Source organism: Heterodontus francisci, chromosome 17 (genome assembly GCF_036365525.1).
Source record: "Heterodontus francisci isolate sHetFra1 chromosome 17, sHetFra1.hap1, whole genome shotgun sequence".
Lineage (NCBI taxonomy): Eukaryota > Metazoa > Chordata > Chondrichthyes > Heterodontiformes > Heterodontidae > Heterodontus > Heterodontus francisci.
In genome coordinates, this window is record NC_090387.1 from 68,995,253 (window position 1) to 69,008,307 (window position 13,055).

General features: G+C 46.7%; 2 long non-coding RNA genes across 2 annotated transcripts; one reads left to right on the forward strand and one right to left on the reverse strand.

Moving 5' to 3' along the window:
- Positions 1 to 1,551: 1,551 nt before the first annotated feature.
- Positions 1,552 to 2,670, reverse strand: LOC137379022 (uncharacterized). Its single transcript, XR_010976726.1, has 3 exons — positions 2,588 to 2,670; positions 2,313 to 2,390; positions 1,552 to 1,865 (listed from the first exon to the last, which is right to left on the reverse strand). It is a non-coding gene; the product is annotated as an uncharacterized lncRNA (long non-coding RNA).
- A 1,778-nt stretch (positions 2,671 to 4,448) lies between these two features.
- LOC137379021 (uncharacterized) lies at positions 4,449 to 5,881 on the forward strand. The gene is made up of 3 exons (XR_010976725.1): positions 4,449 to 4,883; positions 5,081 to 5,158; positions 5,609 to 5,881. It is a non-coding gene; the product is annotated as an uncharacterized lncRNA (long non-coding RNA).
- The last annotated feature ends 7,174 nt before the right edge of the window (positions 5,882 to 13,055 follow it).

The window sequence follows — 13,055 nt, forward strand, 5'->3', positions numbered from 1 at the left end:
ACAAGAAATGCTGGAATCGCTCAGCAGGTCTGGCAGCATCTGTGGAACTAGCCAATCTAATCCCATTTTCCCGCACTTGGCCTGTAGCCTTGTATACTATGGCATTTCGTCTAAATACTTCTTAAATGTTGTGAGGGTTCCTGCCTCTACCACCCCTTCAGGCAGTGTGTTCCAGATTCCAACCACCCACTGGGTGAAAATTTTATTCCTCAACTTCCCTCTAAGCATCCTGCTCCTTACCTTAAATCTATGCCCCCTGGTTATTGACCCCTCCGCTAAGGGAAAACGTTTCTTCCCATCAATCCTATCAATACCCCTCATAATATTGTATACCTAAATCAGGTGCCCCCTCAGCCTTCCCTGCTCCAAGGAACACAACCTCAGCCTATCCAATCTCTCTTCATAGCTGAAATGCTCCAGTCCAGGCAACATTCTGGTGAATCTCCTCTGCACCCTCTCCAGTGCAATCACATCCTTCCTATAGTGTGGTGACCAGAACTGTACACAGTACACAATGATACAAAAGTGTTGATAACCAGATGACACTGATTTAAGGTGATTAGAAAAAAAAAAGAGGCAAGGTTTTTATACACAGCCAGTTGTCGTGATCTGGAATACCTGAAAGGATAGTGGAAGCAAATTCAACAATAACATTCAAAAACGATTGGATAAATACTTGAAGGGAAACATTTACAGGACTATGGTAAAAGAGGAGGGGAGTGGGAAGAACTGGATAGCACTACCAAAGTGGCCTCTTTCTGTGCTGCATCATTCTATGTATCTATGTTATTAGTTGGGCAAAAGCAGGATCCATGTTACAGACAGCGAGACCTAGAATTGACCAATTAATCTATTTTGGTTTGTTGTGGAACATTGGCTGGGACATCAAAACAGCTGCTTGCTCTTCTTTCAGTAGTTCCAAAGAATATTTTAATATTGACCTGAGGATGTGAAATAGGCAGACAGATCAGACAGGCTGTCATCTAATTTATGGTAGATTTGATAATAGGATGCTGCCTCACTGGTGCACAGCAGAAACACCATTGAATCATTTACTCCACCATTCCCATCATCAAATGCTTCAACCTCATCTACCAGACTGTACCAGGTGGCAATGTGGCTTTTTTTTTAAGAGATACAGCACTGAAACAGGCCCTTCGGCCCACCGAGTCTGTGCTGACCAACAACCACCCATTTATATTAACCCTACACTAACCCCATATTCTCTACCACATCCCCAGCATTCTCCTACCACCTACCTACACTAGGGGCAATTTACAATGGCCAATTTACCTATCAACCTGCAAGTCTTTTGGAGGTGGGAGGAAACCAGAGCACACAGAGGAAACCCACGCAGACACAGGGAGAACTTGCAAACTCTGCACAGGCAGTACCCAGAATCGAACCCGGGTTGCTGGAGTTGTGAGGCTGCGGCGCTAACCACTGCGCCACTGTGCCGCCCGAATGCATTATTTTTATACAATATGGCTTGATGATACAGCTAAGGCTCAAACATATTCCCGACACATTGGGCTGTCACTTGGGAATATCAATTATTTAAGGAAGAGAATGGCACTTATCACAGCATCTGCATTAGTGAAATTTTATTCAATGATATGAAAAATGACATTTTCAAAAATAATTCATACAATTTCCATTAGTTTATATAAAGACACAACTCATCAGGACATAGACACTGAGGACATGCAGCTTGTGTAATACAGTACATATGGACAATATTTCATATATTGTGCCTGAAGGGCCTGTTGTTCAGGAGCAGCAGTTACATTTGTCAGAGGTTTTCCCTTTACACACACAGCCATTGGCGCAGTTCGTGCATCCTGCAGGACAGCAAGAGCAGCAACCTGAGAGGAGAGGGCAAAGGCAGAAATTACTTACAATGAATTAGTTCACTCAAACACACCCAGACCCTCCCATTACAGCACTCAGCCCCTCCCTCATAAACTAATCTGTGTCATATCTCCAAATGACCCAACTGAACAGGCTCAACATCAGAACACAGTGTGAGAGATTTGGTGAATATGTTGGTGTCAGTATCTCTCCAACACTATCTCTAGTGATAAATCTATAATATCAACGCTTTCCGATGTAAAACTCAGACACTTCTTTAACCAACAGGATTCTCTCCTCGAGTTCTTTAGAATTGACTTTGCATAAATTTGATGGGAATTAAATCAGGTGAAATCATGGACCTTGTCCTTTTCTATCGTGTTCTTCTCTGAGTTCTGCCCAGAACTATCAGTCACAGAAATACAATGTGAGGAGCTTTAAACACTCCCACAGTTACTCACTTTTCTGGCAGTGTCCAGCTTTGCTGGTGGGACATCGGCAGTCGGAGCACCTGCAGGTGTTTTCACAGGAGCAGGATCCTGAAAAGAGGAAAAACACAGACATTGAGTTGTGCTTAAAACCCTGGGAAATGCCCCCCGTGTGGAGGAGCCCCGACTCTTTGACACATTCTGTTCTGCAGTTCCTTTAATAAACAGCCTCCCCTCCAATGCTGCTGCCCCTCAGTGAGACTGAGCCGGGACACTGTGCTGAAAGGACTGCACCAGACACCACTCACCATCCAGGCACACACAGGACTTCGAGTCAGACATTTTACTAACTTCTTCACCAGCTTCCAGCCCTCACCTTATGCACTTCTCGATCTTGTGCCGTTTGCGGAATCGGAGCCGAGTTTTATGGGCTTGTGATCGGTGGAGAACCGGCTGCAAAACCAGGGAAGGAGCGGCTCGGTCCCGACTGAATGCCCACGGGGCACCGAAGTGAGTCAGCGGCTGAAGGTTTGAATTGCACCCGTCTCCTTCACTCACAACACGTCCCAAAAAGATTTCTCAATTACAGCAATTTAGTTCGATGTCCTTTCTGATTCTAAATATTTACAGAGTTACTGAAGATAAATCCAGTGTACAAGGTGAACATCGTGTGCACTCCGTCCCCCCGGTATGATTCTCATCTCCACAACCGGTCTGGCAGACAACTGGTTTAACATAGAGACATGGAAAACAGGAAAGGAGTCGGCCATTAGGCCCTTTCAGCCTGCTCCGCCATTCGAAAAAGATCATGGCTGATCGTCTAATTCAATACCCTGTTCCCACTTTTTTCCTCATATTCCTTTGGCTTAAGAAATATATCTATCACCTTCTTGAATAAATTTAATGATTTGGCCTCCACTGCCTTCTGCGGTAAAGAATTCCACAAGTTCACCATCCTCTGAGTGAAGAAATTTCTCCTCATCTCGATTCTAAATGGCATACCCAGTATCCTGAGAATGTGACCCCGGGTTCTGGACACCCCAGCCATCGGGAACATCCTCCCTGCATCTAGCCTGTCTAATCCTGTTAGAATTTTATAGGTTTCTATGAGATTCCCTCACATTCTTCTAAACTCTAGTGAATATTGGCCTAGTCAAACCAATCTCTCCTCATACGTCAATCCTGCCATCCCAGGAATCAGTCTAGTAAATCTTCTTTGCACTCCCTCCATGGCAAGAACATCCTTCCTCAGATAAGGAGACCAAAACTGCACATGGTACTCCAGATGTGGTCTCACCAAGGCCCTGTATAACTGCAGTAAGACATCCTTGCTCCTGTACACAAATCCTCTTGCAATGAAAGCCAACATACTATTCACCTTCCTAACTTCTTGCTACACCTGAATGGTTGCTTTCAGCAACTGGTGTACAAGGACACCCAGGTCTCATTGCACCTCCCCCTTTCCCAATCTATCACCATTCAGATAATAATCTGCCTTTCTCTTTTTACAAGTGGATAACTTCACATTTATCCACATTCTACTGCATCTGCCATGCATTTGCCCACTCACTCAACTTGTCCAAATCACATTGGTGCCTCTCTGCATCCTCCTCATAGCTCACATTCCCCTCCCCGTACCCCGCCCCCCCCCCCCCCCCCCCCCAGCTTTGTGTCATCTGCAAACTTGGAAATGTTAGATTTAGTTCACTCACCCAAGTCATTAATATATATTGTGAATAGCTGGGGCCCAAGCACTGATCTCTGCAGTACCCTACTTGTCACTGTCTGCCACCCAGAAAAAGACCCGTTTATTCCTACTCTCTGTTTCCTGTGTCAACCATTCTCAATCCGTGCCAATATTTCACCCCCAAGCCCATGTGCTTTAATTTTGCACACCAACCTTTTATGTGAGACCTTATCAAAAGCCATCTGAAAATCCAAATACACCACATCCACTTCTTCTCCCTTATCTATTCTACTAGTAAGACTGAGGAGCACATGGACTTCTTTGTCACTAAGATTGAGATGGGTCGAATGGCCTCCTCCTGTTCTGTCAGGACTTTATGACACTGACATTTGATCAGCTGCCTCAGCCACTACCCTCCCTTCCACTAGCCCAGCAGGCCAAACTCCCTCTCAGCCCCCCTCCGCTCCCCCACCCTCCCCAGCCCTAGTCCAGAAACGAGCAAATATCCAGAATGAAAACGGTGAATCAAACTTCAAACAGAAAGTGCAGTCCTGGACTCCCCCAGTCGGTGGGGGTGAAACGTGTTGCAGACGCTCAGACACACGGCAATTGCACAGAAAATGTTGGGAAATTGCTGTAATTGAGAAATCTTTTTGGGACGTGTTGTGAGTGAAGGAGACGGGTGCAATTCAAACCTTCAGCCGCTGACTCACTTCGGTGCCCCGTGTGCATTCAGTCGGGACCGAGCCGCTCCTTCCCTGGTTTTGCAGCCGGTTCTCCACCGATCACAAGCCCATAAAACTCGGCTCCGATTCCGCAAACGGCACAAGATCGAGAAGTGCTGATTGGGTGAGGGCTGGAAGCTGGTGAAGAAGTTAGTGAAATGTCTGACTCGAAGTCCTGTGTGTGCCTGGATGGTGAGTGGTGTCTGGTGCAGTCCTTTCAGCACAGTGTCCCGGCTCAGTCTCACTGAGGGGCAGCAGCATTGGAGGGGAGGCTGTTTATTAAAGGAACTGCAGAACAGAATGTGTCAAAGAGTCGGGGCTCCTCCACACGGTGGACATTTCCCAGGGTTTTAAGCACAACTCAATATCTGTGTTTTTCCTCTTTTCAGGATCCTGCTCCTGTGAAAACACCTGCAGGTGCTCCGACTGCCGATGTCCCACCAGCAAAGCTGGACATTGCCGGAAAAGTGAGTAACTGTGGGAGTGTTTAAAGCTCCTCACATTGTATTTCTGTGACTGATAGTTCTGGGCAGAACTCAAAGAGGAACACGATAGAAAAGGACAAGGTCCATGATTTCACCTGATTTAATTCCCATCAAATTTATGCAAAGTCAAATCTAAAGAAACTTGAGGAGAGAATCCTGTTGGTTAAAGAAGTGTCTGAGTTTTACATCGGAAAGCGTTGATATTATAGATTTATCACTAGAGATAGTGTTGGAGAGATACTGACACCAACATATTCACCAAAACTCTCTCACACTGTGTTCTGATGTTGAGCCTGTTCAGTTGGATCATTTGGAGATATGTCACAGATTAGTTTATGAGGGAGGGGCTGAGTGCTGTAATGGGAGGGTCTGGGTGTGTTTGAGTGAACTAATTCATTGTAAGTAATTTCTGCCTTTGCCCTCTCCTCTCAGGTTGCTGCTCTTGCTGTCCTGCAGGATGCACGAACTGCGCCAATGGCTGTGTGTGTAAAGGGAAAACCTCTGACAAATGTAACTGCTGCTCCTGAACAACAGGCCCTTCAGGCACAATATATGAAATATTGTCCATATGTACTGTATTACACAAGCTGCATGTTCTCTGTGTCTATGTACTGATGAGTTGTGTGTTTATATAAACTAATGGAAATTGTATGAATTATTTTTGAAAATATAATTTTTCATATGAAATAAAATGTCACTATTGCAGATGCTGTGATAAGTGCCATTCTCTTCCTTAAATAAATGGTATTACTAACCACAGCACAACATGTACAGAATCGTTTGGAGCCTTATCGATCATCAAGCCATATTGTATAAAATAATGCACTGAAGCCGCACTGCCACATGGTTCAGTGTGCTGGATGAGGATAAACCATTTGATGATGGACCAGTGTAGGGAATGGTGGAGTAAATGATTCAATGTCACTTCCATGCACCAGTGAGGCAGTGTCCTACTGTCATATGTAAGATAAATTAGATGACAGTCTGTAAGGGGAGACTGGTTCAGTGAAGCATGGGATTCTTGGTGTTACTTGGGTCCCTGAAACTTGAGAAAAGCTTGCCTGTTAGACACAGGAAATCACATGAATAACCTAATCAAAAGGTAAACAAGATCAGAAGAGAGACACCGAATCACATGAAAAACCTAATTAAGAGGTTGACGAGGTGAATAATATAATGAAGGCAGGATGAGATTGGGGAAGACAGTAGATGGGAGATGATGTAATTAAAGAAACTGCTTTTCAAGTAAACCTCCTGTAAGTTGTATAAAATGACTGTTCAAACATTGTACCAGCAGGATCCCTACAATCATTCCTGAAAGTAGGACTTCTCCTTGCATGCTGGTAATAAAGATCGCTTGTTTGTAGAAGACTTCTGACCCTTGAGGCATTTTGGGTACGGGAGGAAGCCCTCACCCTTACACAGCCTGTCTGATCTGTCTGTCTATTGCACATCCTCAGGTCAATATTAAAATATTCCTTGGAACTATTGGAAGAAGTGCAGACAGTTGTTTTGGTGTCCTAACCAATGTTCGAAAACAAACCAAAATAGATTATTTGGTACATTATCTCATTATGGTTTCTCGGTCTCACTGATTGTAATGTGGATCCTGCTTTCACCCAACTAATAACATTGAACCATAGAATGAGGCAGCAGAGAAGGAGGACATTTGGCCCATCATGCCTGTGTGAGCTCTTTATTCCCACTCCCCTGCTCTTTTACCATCATCCTGTAATTATTTATTTTCGAGTATTTATCCAATCCTTTTTTGAATGTAGTTGTGGAATCTGCTTCCACCATCATTTCAGTCATTCCAGATCACAACAACTTGCTGTGTAAACAAACCTTCCTTCTGGTTCTTTTTCTATCACTTTAAATCAGTGTGCTCTGGTAATCAACATTCTGCCATAGGAACAGTTTCTCTTTATTTACTCTATCAAAACCATACACAGTTTTGTACAACTCGATCAAATCTCTCCTTAACATTCTCTGCAGTAAGGAGAACAACACTGACTTTTCTATTCTCTTCACCTAACTGAAATCCTCATCCTTGTAGAAATCCAGTCAATCTCTTCTGCAGATTCTCCAAGGGCTTGAGATCCTTCCTAAAGTCTGCGGCCCAGAATTGACCTCAATACTCCAGCGTATGCCTAATGAGTGATTTATAAAGGTTTAGCATAGCTTTCGTGTTTTTGTGTTATATTCTTCTATTCCTAAAGTCAAGGATTGCAGAGGCTTTTTTAACAGCCTTGTCATTTCAACATGCCTCAGGCAGCGCTTTGTCATTGGAGACCCTCAAAATGTCCCTGGAAATGGGCCACATGCAGGAGGCATCTGTGTACCCCCATCATAACCCACGAGACTACAACCAGCATACATCTTGGGCTTGTTCCCTCTGACAGAGAAACAAAATTCATCTACGTCTGCAACAGAAGATAGCACACAATTGCAGGGAGGCTGCTCAGACTGGTGGTTGACTGCCAAAGCTCCATGCCTTGAGCCCAATGAAGGAGGAAGACAGAAATCTGGCATCGCCACAGGATGGACAGAGCATTGTAGAAGGAGAGACACGGGCAACTTCCCAAGACTGTGAGTAAAGTCGCCATGGGGCACAAGGGTGTATCTGCAGCAATGGAGCCATGCTGCTGATCAGGCATCCAGTGCCTACAGGGATTGCCAATGTAGGGTGTGTGCTATGTTGGGAGAGCAGGCCCTTGACCCTTCAATGTCTCTGTTCTCTCACACAAGTCCCGTAGAACATCCACATAGAGCCTCTCAGACTGTAGCAGAGCCTGTCGCCTCTGAGGGGGAGAATGGAGCTTCAGAGGGTGCATCGTCTCCCCGGACCCCTGCACTCTCCACCAGCACAGCTGCTGTCATGGAGGTGGGTACCCGCTCACTATTCTATTTAGGTACAAAACCTGGTGGACTCAGCACGGATGAGCCCGAACAGCTGATAGAGGCTGTGACTGCCCAGGCCTCTGACAGTCGGAGGACTGTGGGAGGCCAGGCCCATGGTGAGCTCCAGGCTCATGAAGTGCCTCTGGTGTCACCAACATCATGGGAAATGCTGCAGCTGCAGTGTGAGGTCAGGCAACTTCTGGCAGAGATGTCAGAGGCAATGCATTCCCGAGAGCGGATAATGGAGTAATCCATTCAGGGTTTGAGTGCCACAATGTCTCTGACTGGTGCACAAGCTGCGTCCTCCATTTAGAGATTGTCTTCATCAGAGCTGCATCCAACAGAGTACTGAATGTCTACAGGATATTCATGCAGACTTGCATGTGCAAGGCAGCAGTGGGAAGGAGAGAGGAGGCAGGGGACCTGGAGTCACAACCAGATCCTCTGCACTCTCAGGTCAGCAGGGAGGCACAAGGGTGCCTTGCAAGGGAGGAGGAATTGCTGCTTATCACTGCTGGGACTCCTCTCAGGGTGCTCCTGGTGTGGGCAGCAATTTCTCTGCCCCTCTGCCAGTGTTGCCAGATCCTCCTTCATCCCTGATGACAGAGGATGGTACTGCTTCTGTGCAGGATACCCTCAACATGCTGGGGCCCTCCAAGCCTGAGGCATCCAGAGGACGACTGCCAAGGTCATCCCAAGCCAAGGGCAGCAAGGTCAGCAGCCTGCCTCCACTTCAGCTGACAATGCAGGGGGACACTGCATAGGAGTGCACACAAAAGAATAAAGAAGAGCACATAGAAGTACTGCTGAATGTGGAATGTACATAGAAATGCTAGCATTTATTGTCAGGGATAAGAAAGATAATTTTCGATCACACAAAATATCCTTCCTCTTTTTTAAGGTCTTTGGCATTTCGTTTCAACCTGGCCTCTGTCAAGGGGCTCGAGGCAACGGACCTTGCAGTGAGGGGTAAAGTCTGGAGCCTTGCCAGCTGAGTGTGACACACATGGGTGCTGAGTGAATGCTTCCTGAAAGAAGGAAGGTGACAACAGGGCTGCATAAAGGTTAGTCTTTATTGGTCAATCGACAATTGGCAGTGAGAAGCGAAGGAAACGCAAATGTATGGTGCATCGTGAACCTCCCTTGCACATCTCTCAGGTCGTCTTTGCTGTTGTCCCTGGGGTCCTTCACCTGGCGATGCTTGGTCGGCTTCCTCCTTTGCATTCTCTTTGTCTCAGGAGGCAGCACACTCTTTCCTATCCTCATTGTTCAACGCCTCATCACTCTGTAGTGACAGGTTGTGCAGTGCATGACAGGCCACGATGATACATGAGACCCTCACCGAGGCATACTGAAGAGCTCCACTGTACTGACCTCGGCACCTGAATCTCATCCTGAGTAGAACCATGACTTGCTGTATGGTTGCTCACGTTGTCCTGTGACAGGACTTGTACTTCTCCTCTGCATCCGTGTGAGGGTTCCTCACAGGCATCAGTAGCCATGTCCTCAGTGGGTGGCCCTTGTCTCCACGGATCCATCCCTGAAGGTGAATGGGAGCTTGGAAAAGCTCTGGCACCTGCAACTGCCTCAGAATGTCAGCATTGTGGCAACTTCCGAGAAGTGAGCACAGACCCGCAGGATCTGTTTACAGTGCTCACAGACAAGTTGTACATTGAGGGAGTGGAAGTCCTTCCTGTTGATGAAGGCCACTGGCTGGTGTGCAGGAGTGTTGGTAGCCACATGCTTGCAGTCGATGACATCCTGCACTTGGAGGAATCCAGGGATGGCCCCAAACATAATGGACCTCTCAGCTTGAGAGTTGGGATACATGAAGAAGCACACACAGTTACTGGTCCTCCTGAAAAGGGCTTTGGTGACCTCGCTGATGAACTGATGGGCCGCTGACTATGAGATCCCACATATGTCCCCCATAGATCCCTGGAATAATCCAGAGATGTGAAAGTTCAGCACCATGGTGAAGTTCGGCACCACTGACATTGGATTTCCACCAAGTCCCCTGGGGCACAGCTCGCCCAGCATCAAGTTCGTAGGTCAGCGACAGCCTCCCTGAAGAGGCGAAGTCTTTGTTCGCTCTTCCTCAGACTGATAGTAGTTAGACCTCAACTGGTAGACCCTCTCTGGAGGGTGGCTTCTTCTGCGAGGACGAGGCTGCTGGCTTTCCCTTCTGAACACTTCATTACTGTCAGGAGGCTGATGTTGACCCTCCTGTGGGTACACAGCTTGTTGTGATCCCACTGCCAGTGCATGGACCACCATTCTGCTCTCTGCACCTCCTCTTCAATGAAGCCTGGATGAATGAGGGCCATGATCGGTGGCTTCTTCCTATGTTCAAGGTCTTCACTGCCAGCAACACCCTTCACCTTTCCCTCACTTATCACCTCTGACGAGGATGCACTTGCCCATTTCCCCCCAATATGGCTCTCCCCTAGTGCTGGCAAGTTTGGCTCCACTCCTCACACAATGCCCGATGCCCATCCTTCTCCATCCTGCCTGGCAGTTGATGTTGCCTCTCCCAATGGTCTCTCTTTACAGCCAAAAATGACTTCCTGCCTCCATGTCGCTCCCTGAACCGGGCAAAACTCCGAAACCCCATGACTCCAGAGCGCTGTTAATAAAATTGAAAAGTAAAATTTAAATGGCACTCTACAGGCCTCATAACAACCTTAAATGCCTGCCTGCTACATCGATGTCTGCTCTCCACCCTCCATGTTTAGCGCCATGAATAAAATTGGGTTGGGACGTCATAATGTCAGACTTCCAGTCGGATGCATCCCTTCATTATTTAATGCACCATCTGCCTCTGTGCCATACCTGAAGTCCACATGAAATTTTGCCTGATGGGCCGAATGGCCACCTTCTGTGCTGTAAAAGTCTCTCGGTAGGGTTTAAACTAGTGTGGCAGGGGGGTGGGAACCAGAGCAGTAGGACAGCTAGTGAAGTAAATGAGGAAGACATAGTAAATAAGGCCAGTAGGACTAAGAGGAAGAGCAGGCAGGGAGATGTTGCTGAGCACAGCGGGACTGGTGGTCTGAAGTGCATTTGTTTCAACGTGAGAAGTATATGAGGTAAGGCAGATGAACTTAGAGCTTGGATTAGTACTTGGAAATATGATGTTGTTGCTATTACAGAGACTTGGTTGAGGGAAGGGCAGGAGTGGCAGCTAAATGTTCCAGGCTTTAGAAGCTACAGGCGGGATAGCGGGGGATGTAAAAGGGGTGGGGGTGTTGCATTACTGGTTAAGGAGAATATCACAGCTGTACTGCGGGAGGACACCTCAGAGAGGTCATGCAGTGAGGCAATATGGGTGGAGCTCAGGAATAGGAAGGGTGCAGTCACGATGTTGGGGGTTTACTACAGGCCTCCCAATAGCCAGCGGGAGGTAGAGGAGCAGATATGTAGACAGATTTTGGAAAGATGTAACGTTAACAGGGTTGTAGTGGTGGGTGATTTTAACTTCCCCAATATTTACTGGGACTCACTTAGTGCTAGGGGCTTGGATGGGGCAGAATTTGTGAGGAGCATCCAGGAGGGCTTCTTGAAACAGTATGTAGATAGTCCAACTAGGGATGGGGCCATTCTGGACCTGGTATTGGGGAATGAGCCCGGCCAGGTGGTCGAAGTTTCAGTGGGGGACCATTTCGGGAGCAGTGACCATAATTCCATAAGTTTTAAGGTACTCGTGGATAAGGATAAGAATAGTCCTCGGGTGAAGGTGCTAAATTGGGGGAAGGCTGATTATAACAATATTAGGCAGGAACTGAAGAATTTAGATTGGGGGCGGCTGTTTGAGGGTAAATCAACATCTGACTTGTGGGAGTCTTTCAAACGTCAGCTGATTAGAATCCAGGACCAGCATGTTCCTGTGAGGAAGAAAGACAAGTTTGGCAAGTTTCGGGAAGCTTGGATAACACGGGATATTGTGAGCCTAGTCAAAAAGAAAAAGGAAGCATTTGTAAGGCCTGGAAGGCTGGGAACAGATGAAGCACTTGAGGAATATAAAGACAGTAGGAAGGAACTTAAGCAAGGAGTAAGGAGGGCTAAAAGGGGTCATGAAAAGTCATTGGCAAACAGGATTAAGGAAAATCCCAAGGCTTTTTATACATATATAAAGAGCAAGAGGGTAACCAGGGAAAGGGTTGGCCCACTCAAGGACAGAGATGGGAATCTATGCGTGGAGCCAGAGGAAATGGGCGAGGTGCTAAATGAGTACTTTGCATCAGTATTCACCAAGGAGAAGGACTTGGTGGATGATGAGCCTAGGAAAGGGAGTGCAGATAGTCTCAGTCATCTCATTATCAAAAAGGAGGAGGTGTTGGGTGTCTTGCAAAGCATTAAGGTAGATAAGTCCCCAGGGCCTGATGGGATCTACCCTAGAATACTGAGGGAGGCAAGGGAAGAAATTGCTGGGGCCTTGACATCCTCTTTGCATCCTCATTGGCTACAGGTGAGGTCCCAGAGGACTGGATAATAGCCAATGTTGTTCCTTTGTTTAAGAAGGGTGGTAAGGATAATCCAGGAAATTATAGGCCGGTGAGCCTTACGTCAGTGGTAGGGAAACTATTGGAGAGGATTCCTCGGGACAGGATTTACTCCCATTTGGAAACAAACAAACGTATTAGCGAGAGACAGCATGGTTTTGTGAAGGGGAGGTCGTGTCTTACTAATTTGATTGAGTTTTTTGAGGAAGTGACGAAGGTGATTGATGAGGGAAGGGCGATATGGACTTTAGTCAAGCCTTTGACAAGGTCCCGCATGGCAGACTGGTGCAAAAGGTGAACTCACACGGGATCAGAGGTGAGCTGGCAAGATGGATACAGAACTGGCTCAATCACAGAAGACAGAGGGTAACAGTGGATGGGTGTTTTTCTGAATGGAGGGATGTGACTAGTGGTGTTCCGCAGGGATCAGTGCTGGGACCTTTGCTGTTTGTAGTATATATAAATGATTTGGAGGAAAA